General features: G+C 43.6%; 1 non-coding gene across 1 annotated transcript; it reads right to left on the bottom strand.

The window, feature by feature from the left end:
• Window positions 1-11,999: 11,999 nt before the first annotated feature.
• Window positions 12,000-12,118, bottom strand: LOC145404522 (5S ribosomal RNA). The gene has a single exon (XR_013898180.1). It is a non-coding gene; the product is annotated as a 5S ribosomal RNA (ribosomal RNA).
• Between the last annotated feature and the right edge of the window lie 382 nt (window positions 12,119-12,500).

Here is a 12,500-nt window from a genome sequence, read left to right as displayed (position 1 = left end):
TCAACGGAGATGTGGGGAGGGCCAATGAAGATGTGGAAAGGGTCAAGGGAGGGATGGGGAAAGCCAAGGAAGATGTGGGGAGAGTCAAGGGAGGGGTGGGGGAGGGTCAAGGGAGATGTGAGGAGAGCCAAGGGAGGCTGGCAGTCACTGGCGTTAGGAGAAGGTGAAAAAAGAGAAGGGAGGGGTGAAGGAGAGGGAAGAGAGATGAGGGAGAAGTAAAGGCAAGCGTTCATTGGAAAATCCTTGATTTATGAGGTAAAAGAAAAGGGGATGGAAAATGAATATATATCTGTAGTATACCTTATATCTATATCTATCTATCTATCTATCAGTGTCTGTCTGTAGACAGATATAGATATACCAGTAAATATATAATTCAAGAAGGCGTGTGCGAGAACCGATTCTGTGTTCTGGTAACCATGGCAACACAGCTCTCAGCTCACCACTCAGGGAATTTTTCTCTGATTAACCGGGGATGAGGAAATAACAGACTCCCACGTTCCTGAGAAATCCATAATGACTGTTGGCTTGTTGGGATTACTGAATGAGGTGATTAGACTCCCACGCTTGCCATTGCCACCTAAATTTTTATAACATGGAAGAATCGAAAAAAGCTTTTAACAGAAACTAACGCTGTTTCTGCAGTGCAGCATATCACCGAGACAGTAGATGATACAGCGAATATTAGAATTTTATTGACATAAATGAAGGACGTCTCACTAAAAAAAAAAAAAAAAAAAAAAGGAAAAACTGAGAGAAAGCAAAAAGATGAAGAAGAAATGATGCTACGGTACATTTGTGAAGGAATACTAAGGATATACACTGAGGTGATATAAGGGCGTAAGGAGGGAGGTAATACAACGTGAGTGAAGGAGCTTCAAGAACAAAAAAGTTGGATGACTTTCAAGAACATCGGAGCAGATGGAAGGGTGGCCAAAAAAGGATGCCATTCACCGGCCAATCAGACGATAAGGACTTCTGTAATACGTTTTTCTTACTCTCTCTCTCTCTCTCTCTCTCTCTCTCTCTCTCTCTCTCTCTCTCTCTCTTAAAAAAGAAAAGAAAATAGTACGAAAATGCTGAGCACAGAATATGTAGTAAACACTGAGGTAGAAAAAAAAAAAAAGCCTGCTAGGGAAGCTTACCATACCTATACAAATGCGTGTACCAGGCCAACAAGGTCGTCAGAGCGTGTATACCTGCAGACCAGCAAGGGCGTCAGAGCACACAGACGTGTGTGTGATGCCTTACAGACGCACCAGGCGAGGCCAACACAAGGAAAGTCCCTGAGATGTTTTCTCTGCACGTCCACTGTCAACATGTACTGTGTTGGCAAGGCGGCCTTGTTATTTTATCACTGGTTTCCGCAAACTGAGGGAGACGGAGGAAGATGTATACCGATACAAAGATGTTTTCTATTGAGTAAAAATGTGTTGCGTTGTTCCGTTTCTGATGTACTCCCGGCTTTATGAGTGGGTGTATAAGAAACTTTTGATGTGATTACATGCACAGACACACCCGTGCTTCTGCACAGACTGATGTGGATGGGGAATCATTCCATTTTTGCAATAAGAGAAGGAATTTAAGGCTGTGCGCACTAAAAACTTCTCCCTTCTAATATATATATATATATATATATATATACAGAGAGAGAGAGAGAGAAGCAAGTACGAAGCCAAAATTAAGACCCATTCATTTTGAGATGCCTGGACACATTGTATCTAAACTGGAAGTCATAAGCAAGATACAGGCAGAAAGGTGTGTGTGTGTGTGTGTGTGTGTGTGAAACTCGATAAACTGCGATAAAAAAATCAGTTACCAGATTCACATAAACCTTTGTCAATGTCATCGAATAGCATTCTTCTCTTCTGTCTTTCCTTGCGCTTAATATTCATCTTCCTTCATTAGTAGCTACTTTCGTCTTTTCTCATCCATTTCTATCAGACTTTCCTCCAACATCCTTTATTATATCTTATCCCAATCCTCATATTTTTTTTTCTCTTCCCTTTGTCTTCCTGTTCTTCTTTGTCATATTCTGTCTTCTTTACTTTCTTTCAATTATTTCCTCCTTTCCGCCACCTTCCTTGACCGCTGCAAATCTCCCTCTTATAATTTGCTTGTCTTTCCCTTTTCGTTTCCCCTTTCTCAGTATGACGTACCCCCATTTTTCCCCCTTCCTTTTCGTTCTCTCTTACTTTTTTCCTACATTTTTTCACAATCCTTTGTTGCTTCTCTTTTCTCCCTTTTCATCTCTATTGTTTTTCTTTGAGCTATCCTTGCTTTCGTCTTCATTTACCTGTTTTTAATTTTTTTTCAATTTCTGTTTCTTGATGTCTTTTTTAACCTCTTTCTTTACTTTCTTCAGAATTCTGTGTTGCTTCTCTTTCAACTCTCATTATCTGTTTTTCCACTTCGCCAGCAATCTTTTCTCTCATTTTACCGTACCTTCTCATTTCTCTTTCTCTGTTTATCTTTCGTGTCAGGTTCTATCCTCTGTTCCTAATTTTGTTTCTCCCTTGTCCTGTCCTCCACTGCCCTGTCGATCCTAGGCAGAGAGAATGTCCTTTCTTCTCCCCTCTCCTTCATTCCTAACCCTCACTTCCGTCCATCACACAGTCCCCACTACACTTTCCCCTTCCATTCTTTCATGTTCTTTCCTGATCCACCCAGCATTCTGTTCTTCCCTTCCATTCTTCCCCATCCCTTCCTCCCTGTCCGACTCATCCATTACTCTTTCTGTCCTTCCTCTCTCCCCCTTAGCTTTATTCATCACTGTCCCCTCCTTCTCTGCCATTCCTACCAGTTTTCTTCTGTTATTCTCCTATACTTCCTCAATTCAACTTTCTCCTCCATCCTTCTCCTTTCCTTTCCTTTCAATTTCCCCTCTCTTTATTCCTATCCCCTTCTCCTCTGTTTCCCCTCCTGTTTCTCCCATCCTTCACGCTCCCCCTCGCTTCCCCTGCCCTCTCCCCTTTCCCTTCTGTTCTCCACCCCTTCTCCCCTTTCCGTTCCCCTCTCCTCTCCCCTTTCCCTTCTGTTCTCCCTCCCTTCTCCACCTTTCTACTATTGCCAGGGTGAGGCAGTGTCCGTTGCCAGGGTGAGGTAGCGTTCGTTGCCAGGGAGAGGCAGTGAGGTGAGGTAGTGTCCGTTGCCAGGGCGAGGCAGTGAGGTGAGGCAGTGTCCGTTGCCAGGACGAGGCAGTGAGGTGAGGCAGTGTCTGTTGCCAGGGCGAGGCAGTGAGGTGAGGCAGTGTCCGTTGCCAGGGCGAGGCAGTGAGGTAAGGCAGTGTCCGTTGCCAGGGCGAGGCAGTGGGGTGAGGCAGTGTCCGTTGCCAGGGCGAGGCAGTGGGGTGAGGCAGGGTGCCAGAGGCCATCTAACGCGTCACTGGCTCCCAGTATTGCTACGGATGCCACAAATAATTAGTCGCCGTCGCACCTTTGATTGCCACCCCACTCTCACCTGGACCGAGGAACTGGTGGGCAGGTGGGTGGGGGATAGTAGTGGTTAGGGAGGGAGGTGAGGGACGGGTGGGTAGGGGGGTGGGGGATAGTAGTGGTTAGGGGGGAGGTGAGGGACGGGTGGGTAGGTGGGTGGGGGATAGTAGTGGTTAGGGAGGGAGGTGAGGGACGGGTGGGTAGGTGGGTGGGGGATAGTAGTGGTTAGGGAGGGAGGTGATGGACGGGTGGGTAGGTGGGTGGAGGGATAGGAGTTAGGGAGGGAGGTGACTGGTCGTGTGATGAAGGGAGACGGCCAGGGATGGACGCAAGGAGGGATCAAAAGAGAGGCGTCGTGATTCCTTTGTTTGGGCCTGGGACGTAGAAGGACGAGAAGGTGAGGTGGGGGGATAGGCGGATGAAAAGGTAGGTAACGATAGAGAGAGAGAGAGAGAGATGATGGTGAGAGTAAGTGCGTTAGTGTTTTTCCTGGTGGTATTCATCAGATCTGTCTTTTACCCCAACTATAATGAGTCATCAGGTCATACTTATTACCCTCCCGACACAAAACACTGGAAAATGTAACACGTTAGGCATGTTCTATTAACGAGCGTGTGTGTGAGGATGGAGGGTTTGGATATGGGTGCGTGTGATTGAATATGGGTATGGTGGGTTGAGTTTAGGTGTGTGTGTGTGTGTGTGTGTGTGTGTGTGTGTGTGTGTGTGTGTGTGTGTGTGTGATCATAGATGAGTTAGGGTGCGTCTGAGAGTAAGTGCATGTAGGTGAGTTTAGATGCGTGTAGTTGGGTTAACTAAATGTGTGTGTGTGTGTGTGTGTGTGTGTGTGTGTGTGTGTGTGTGTGTGTGTGTGTGTGTGTATGTGGATCATTTTGGCTGTGGGGGTAGTCTTTAATAAAAAGTAAAGTGAGAAGGGGTGTTCTGGTGTTACCTTTTGGCAGATTTGCTAGGAGTGAGGCTTATTTTCATAATGACGTGCTATTACTTATCTTTAAAATTTCGATATGAAATGAATAAGACATAATACTTACTGTAAGGACATTATTTTCACTAGTACAGTAAATGAAACTTCTATTTGCCTGCAAATGTAAACTGTGATGCAGTAAAAACATTTAAAAATCTCTTGGGTAAGTATTTCGCTTTTGATTTCCATCTAAACATGTTCTTTCCTGAACAATGTATTATTAAAGCCTATTATTTTCTGCAATACAAAATATGAGGGACTCAGTCACAGAAGAAGCTTATTTTTAGTACCTAATGGTAATTTACTGCTACTTTAATGTACAAGTAAAGGCTGTGGAATTCGATTTCTATTAATCCTTTCTTCGGATATTTCCATGACACCTTATCGGTGCTGAATGGTTATGTTCCTCTCTGTTTCCTGCCGGCTTTGGCTGGGGGGATCGGTGGGTGGGGGCAGCCTTCCTGCTTTGCAATCCTCTCCTTTGATTCACAACTAAATAACTTAGATATAACCAATCCAACAAAGAAAAAGCATCAGTAGTGCCAAAGACTATACTGTTATTTGTATTCCTTTGTAATACTTTACTCTCATTCGTATTCTTAAATTTCAGTGATGATGGACAAAGTATATCTAATAATATTAAGGTGGTATAACAACGAAATTTGTGTTTATTCTCTCTCTCTCTCTCTCTCTCTCTCTCTCTCTCTCTCAGCCACTGCCATATCTTGCCCGTCATTGCTTATTCTCCCTCCTGCTCCTACAATTCGTTCCTCGCGCAACTCTATCTTATATTCTTGTTTGTCTTGACCCTCGACTTTTCCATTCCTCTTGCTTCTCATGTCACTCATCATGCACTTGGACATCGTTATCGGCATTTTCTCATTACTGTATTTTCCTTCACGCTTGAGTATATTTGCACCCCTGAACAGTTCACCTTCCCTTTGGGCCGCCATGCTCCTTTTCTTAATATTCCTACCTCCTCTTGATCTCAATATTCCCTCCATGCTCTCGGCCTTGTCTCATTATAGGCTCCTTCACGCTCCAGTCTATTTGTTCCTCCCACTCCAACATTTCCTCTCGCCTCTCGTCTGTCACGCTCATATCCACATTTTTATATCCTTGTCCTTTCTCTCTATGTCCTCGGTTCTCTGTAATCATTCTCTCTCTCTCTCTCTCTCTCTCTCTCTCTCTCTCTCTCTCTCTCTCTCTCTCTCCATGTAACTTTCCAGAAACTCTTTTCGTCGTTCCCACTCAACTCTTGTTATTATTTTTTAAAGCTGCCATTTCAACCTTATACTCAGAATTCTATATATATAACATACTCATACATATCCAGTTCTGTTGTGACCATTCTACACATTCTTTTCATCTTTCCCTCTTCAATCATTTTTATCTCATTCTTCTCTCTTTACATCGCTTTTTCTCTCCTTCACCCTCACATCCCATCCATCTTTCCCATGTCCCTTTTCCGTCACAAGCTACTTATATATGTTCCTATGTCTTTTTTCTTCCTAGTTTTGTCACTTTTCTCTCTAGTAATTCATTTCTCCCATATTTCTTTTTCAGACACAGTTTTCTTTTCACTAGTATTTCACTTTGTCGTCTTTCCCACCCATAATCCTGTCTCATCACTTGTCCTCCCTTACCACACACTTCACTCCCGACCCTCCTTCTTCTCCCATCTTTCTACACGCTTTCTCGTCTTATTCCCCCCACCCCTCTCCCTCCGTCCTAAACATTTCCCTACCTCTTCCCACTCTATACCCTTTCTCCACTCTCTCTTCCCTATTCCCTTCCCTCTTCACCTTCTCTTCCCTCCCTCCTTCCTCCACACTTCCCTCCTCAGCTTCTGTTATACATCTTGACGTATCCTGACACACACACACACACACACACACACACACACACACACACACACACACACACACACACAGCTGGTTGGAAGGGAGGTGTACTACATATAATAAGTATACATATAATAAGTATTACAACAATCAACAGCAAATATCTACAAAGTCAATATAACTAGTTGTCCCAAAGATGATTCTATACAGCACACAATAAAGGATCTTTATAGACCTACGAGTTAAGCAAAAATCACTCAGTTCCCATCCACTTCCCCTTTCCCTCGCCTCAGTCAGCGAGGTCAGAGGTCGCCTTCCTTTAATCTCAACCCAATGAAATCTCTAAGACTGTATCGTATCAGTACCATTCAAAAACGTAACACCTTCCTTTCTGACCCTTCCTTTCCATACCTTCCCCTTCCCATCAAACTTCCTTCTTCCTACATCTTCATTTCCTCACTTTTCCTACCCTTTCTCCTTCCGCCATACTCCCTACTTACATTCTCCTTTCCCACACATTTCTCTCCTTCCTTTCCTTCTCTCCCGTCCTCCTCCCCCCACCTCTCTCTCTCTCTCTCTCTCTCTCTCTCTCTCTCTCTCTGTCTCTCTCTCTCTCTCCTGTATACATCCCTCTTTGCCCTCCCTCTTTTCACGCTTCCTCCCTTTTCTCTCCTCTAACTCTCCCTTCTTTCATTCCTTCCTACACATTGCCCCCTCTTTCATCATCGTCATTACCCTTCCCCGTTTCTCTCCTTTCCGTCCAAAAGCTCCCCTCTCTACTATCCCTTCAACCCACAAACACACTACCCTTCTCACCCTCACCCTCCTCCCAGTGCTCCCTGGGGCTGTAACTGCGATAGGTCCATCAATGGCGACAATCACTTTCACTTTCCCCTTCATCCCCGCCACCCTCATAGAATCAGCACCCCACCATTACTGACTGAAAGTACGCAATTGTTTGGGACTGAACTGTGAAGATCAGTGATAACAAAATATACATCGATAACTAACACAACACATGCTTTTAACTGTCTCATAACGCTGACACAACTAAGCATCTTACTCTCGTTGGGTTGAGAGGCTGTTTAACACATTTTCCTATGTGATTTCTCTCTCACAGTAAATCTTCATATTTACCTCTGTATTACTCAATAGCATTTAATATCGACAGAATTTGTATGGCACAAGGGTGCCACATCCCTGCACGGCCATGTTGACGCACCAGCAAGTGACTTCATTGATGCACCAAATGAACCTCCAGCACAGGAATGAAAGGCATAAGAACTTTTCATAGCTAATCTGGTACTGGGAAATTTCAATCTCGTAGGTTTCAGTTAAATATACACTGCTAATTTTACATTACGTGACCGCCCTGTATTAAAGTTAATCAAGAAATATTGCACGATCATAACGCGTAGCTTTGAAAATTTCAGGAATAACTTTTTTTTTTTTCATTCGTATGTCTATATCCTTTCAGAATTAGGTCAACTTCCGAGAACGCTGTGTTGCGACCCACAGCCTCAGTGATATTAAGTCACGTCTTCTAAAATAACATGTTAGCTTTTCCTGACATATACTTTGACCATAATTCATACAGTGTTGGACGTAACAAGTTCACTTCACAAAATATTAAATGTTATAATATTCGGGAAAAATAGTTTATTCAATTCCACTTAACTCCAAACAATTACATTCAGTTGAGAGTACATCAGAGGAGCCTGGGCCTTATTACTCGTGCAGTCACCATTAACACGCTCAAGGTGGGACAATTCTAGTGGCCGACTCCAGCTAAAGCCAGATCATTTTAATCAGCCGAGAGTGAGTCACAGGAGCCTTAGAGTTAATTTTGACATGAGAAGCTCAAACCACTTGCCTCACATCACCAGCCATTTCATCCAGCCCGATTTCCGACATTCCTCCCAACCCTTTTTCCCAAACTACTCTCCCAGCTTTGTTACATCTACCCTATTACCAATTCCACCACTGTTGCTCTTAACCGTCTCTTCCATCACTAACCTCTCCACTAACGTATCCACCGCTCCTTCTACTCCCCCTTCCATCACCACCTCTCCACTATCCCATTCACCACTCCTACTCCACCTTTCATTCCCATGCCACCACTTCCATCACTCACTCCAAAGTTACCTCCATTTTCTCTTTAACCATTGTTTTACTCCTGTTTTCTGTTCTTTTCCATCACTATCCTCCCCCAGTCTACTCCTACTCCACATCCCATTCTACATTAACCTCTCCCCGCCACGCACCCCACTAACCCTCTCATTAACACCCTTCCACTCAGTAATAATCACAACTCCATCCCCCTTTCATGCACCTCAACCCACTCTCCGCCACGCACCCCACTCCCGCTCTCATCAACGCACTTCCACTCAATTATCACAATCCCACCAGATCAGAGCATCCTTGGTGAGAGACGATCTAGGATCTGCGTGGGAGGAGGCAAGGCGCAGAGGAAATGAAGGAAGATGGAGAGAGAGTATGAGGATGGAGGGAAGTGGATGGAGAAGAAAAAAGGGGAAAGGGATTGACTGACTAGTCAACTGGTTAACCTAAATACAACTGGTGATGCAGGAAAAGGAGGGAGATAGAGAGTATGATGGTGGAGGGAGTTGGAGGGCGAAAGAGAGAGAAGAAGGGAGAGGGAAGAAGCTGGAGGAAAGAAGAAGCAGGGGGGAGGAAGGAAAATAGAAGGACGAGGAAAACAATTATGAAGATATGATGAATGAAGAAGAGACTAGCGGGTGGTTGGGGAGGTAAATGTGTAATGAGTTGAGAGAGGGAGAGAGGGAGGTGGATGCGAGATAAAGGAGAAATAATGATGGCCGGAACACCTGCGTCCGTATTCATTAAAGATCAAATCCAGTTTATGCGACAAACAAGTCTCCATTGCAATTAAGTATTATTACGAATAATTTTTTTTCTGTCGTAATTTACCCTTTCCAAAGAATGGGTGAAGCACACTATTTCTCCACGATGGAGGAAGAGGAAGTGGTTCACTGAGACAACGGCAGAGTCTGGGAGTGTTAAGGAAACCGAAATTTGAACACTGGTAGATCTCTACCCAGATTAGGTTCTAGGCAGGGTGGGTGTCGTCTCCCTCTACGGGGGGAGGGGGTCAGGCAAGAGCAACTTTAGTTTATTATCTAGGGGTACAAAATGTTGTGCAGTGGTGGATCTTCAACTGCACCAGGCCATAAGCAAGTATGTATGACCATAATTTCTTTTATCAACAAAAAAGGAAATTACAAGCAGTAGCAGATTTCCACCCAGACCAGACTTTAGGAATCCTCGTGAAGAGTGAGGATAATGCCAGCGTGCACGGTCATTATTATTATTATTATTATTATTTTATTTATTTATTTTTTTGCGGGGGGGGGGGACGGAGGAGGGGAACGAAATTTGCACAGAGGCAGACCTCCATCTCTACCAGGTTTTAGCCAGGGTAGAACCCCCGGGGGTCGCTTCCCCGTAAATAATTATTTCTTTCGCCTTAGAGTACTGCAGGGGTTAGTGCTGCTTTTAACGGTGTGTTTGGCCTAACTGTGGCATCATCTACGTTTGTTTCCAGTCTCTGAGTTTTTATACATTCACCTGCTGTGGAGCGGGGTTGCAGAGTTTTGCTGTGCTTGTTTTATCTTCTTTACTCTCTTCTCTCCTGCTATTCTTCTTGTTGTCTTGATTTTTTCTCTTGTGTTTTACCCTCCTCTTTCATTCTCTTCTGCTTTACTATATTCTTTCCTTCACCAATGTTGTTTTTCTTTTTCTTCTTTTTCCTTTTCCATTGCTTGTCATTTACTTTTGTTCATTCCTTGACCCCTTCTTTGCTTTCATCCTGCATCTCTTCCTATATCTGTTCTCCGTATTCGTGTCTTCTCCTTCCTCTCCTTCAGGCGTTATTACATTACTTTTCTCCCGGAACTTGATTAACTGTTCTTCTGATGCACATCTCATTTTCTTTTACTTCAGTTCAAAGTTGTTTCTTCCTTTACGCTTTTGTATTTTTCCCATCTTTCTTCACTCCATCTCTTCCTTTCTCTTTTCTTATCTCTTTGCCTAATATATCCTCTCCACTCTCCTCTTCTTCCTTTTCTATTTCCTTCTTTTCCGTTTTTTCCCCTTCTTTTTGCACTCTCTATCACTCTCCCCCTCTTTACCCTGTCTTCCCATCTTTCTCTCCCTCCCTTTCCTCTCTCTCTCTCTCTCTCTCTCTCTCTCTCTCTCTCTCTCTCCCCATCTCGTTTCCCATTCCCTCCTCTCCCTTCGCGTCACACCAGGCAGTGTTCAATAATGACGCTCAGGGAAGCCAGGGTATTTAGGGTGAGCCGCTGCCAACTGTGAGCACCACCGTTATGCCCACACTAGACACAGCTAACAACATAATTAAGCAGGGGTGAGCAGGAAAAAAATATGTATATATTGTAAGTCCCTCCTAACATTACACAGTGAAGAAGCCAAGAGAAATGAAGGAACATGTTGTGACACTAGACTTAACAACACATAAACTCGGTCGACTGCAGGAAGAAGACGACCTCTTGTAGTCCACTATTGTCCTTTCGGAGACAGGGAGTGTACTGGTGCCACCGAACAAGAGAAAGGCAAGAAGGAGCACTCAGAAAGTGCAGTACCCTCGCCGTACAAGAGGTCCAAAGGACAAACATTTGGGTTTGCACTGTGACTTGAACGTTGAACCGATTGGTCTTAAAAAAAAAAAAAAAAAAAAAATCATCCCTGCCTGACCCTCAACCCTTGTACCAAGTCTGGTTGAAAACGGATCAAAACTGAGCTGACCTAGCTCTGCAACCATGACCTTTGGACGCTTGTTCATAAAATCAAAGCTTCTCATCCTTGCCTAACCTTCGGCTATTCCACCAAGCTTTCATCACATCCTGTCTAAATGAAAGGGTCGAATAATTTGGCTTTGCACAACGACCCTAGATTTTGGCTGAAATGTTCTCAGAATCGAATAATTTCATCCGTGCCTTACCCTCAACTTGTCCACCAAATTTGACTTAAACTGGATTAAAACTGTTTAGTTGACCTTTCTTGACCTTTGACTAATTGTTCTGAAAAAAGTGACCATGGGAAAACCATCAACCCTTGCAATATGTCTGGTGTAAAAACATCAACCCTTGCAATATGTCTGGTGTAAAAACATCAACCCTTGCAATATGTCTGGTGTAAAAACATCAACCCTTGCAATATGTCTGGTGTGTAAACATCAACCCTTGCAATATGTCTGGTGTAAAACATCAACCCTTGCAATATGTCTGGTGTAAAAACATCAACCCTTGCAATATGTCTGGTGTGTAAACATCAACCCTTGCAATATGTCTGGTCTAAATCGAACCAAACGTATATGAGCTATTTTGTTCATACACACACACACACACACACACACACACACACACACAACCAGAGGAGTTAGACTAAACCGAATAAATCCTTTCACTACTAACATTCATCCTTAGTACAGCAGAAACAAATCCTTGAGTGTTACAAAGAATAATCTGAAGAAAATCATCCAAGGTGTTGAGGCAACTTTGTCGTACAAAAAGTAAAAGAAATTGAAACTACAGTACTACTACTATTATTACTATTAATACAACCATCCATCCATTGCCGGACGCCATGTATCCCAAACGGGGTGGCCAAGGGCTTAGAGTTAATTGTTTTACAGGGAGGGGCACTAATCCTCCACCAACCCCACATGGCACGTAGGGATGCCAACAGCATCTGGTGTTCCCAGGTGGTCACCCATCCAAGTACTAACCAGACCCAACGTTGCTTAACTTCGCTGATCGGACGGGAAGCGGTGTACTCAACGTGCTATGGCCGTTGGCAAATAATAACAATATTACTGTTATAAAAATAATACTATTATTACTTCTACTGCAACTACTATCACTACCAAATAATAATAATAAATACATAAATAAATAAATTATTTTAAAAGACCGGTTAATAAATACAGGAAGAGGAAGAGCGAAAAAGAAAAGGACTGGAAGAAAAAAAAAAAGGAAAATAATGGCAGAACAATTTCTCGGGTCCAGTGTCTGTGTGGGAAGCCTACTTTCTCACACCGCCAAGCCATCCTATAATTTCTCCCAGAGAGAGAGAGAGAGAGAGAGAGAGACTAATACAATTTTGTTTCCCAACAGAATAACAACAGTTTACCCTGCGTCCATCTCTCTCTCTCTCTCTCTCTCTCTTTCTCTCTCTCTC

Source organism: Coenobita brevimanus, chromosome 63, assembly GCF_032717465.1.
Source record: "Coenobita brevimanus isolate Jiangsu-jjx chromosome 63, ASM3271746v2, whole genome shotgun sequence".
Classification (NCBI taxonomy): domain Eukaryota; kingdom Metazoa; phylum Arthropoda; class Malacostraca; order Decapoda; family Coenobitidae; genus Coenobita; species Coenobita brevimanus.
The sequence above is the reverse complement of the archived record's forward strand: the minus strand, read 5'-3'. Positions and strand labels throughout refer to the sequence as shown.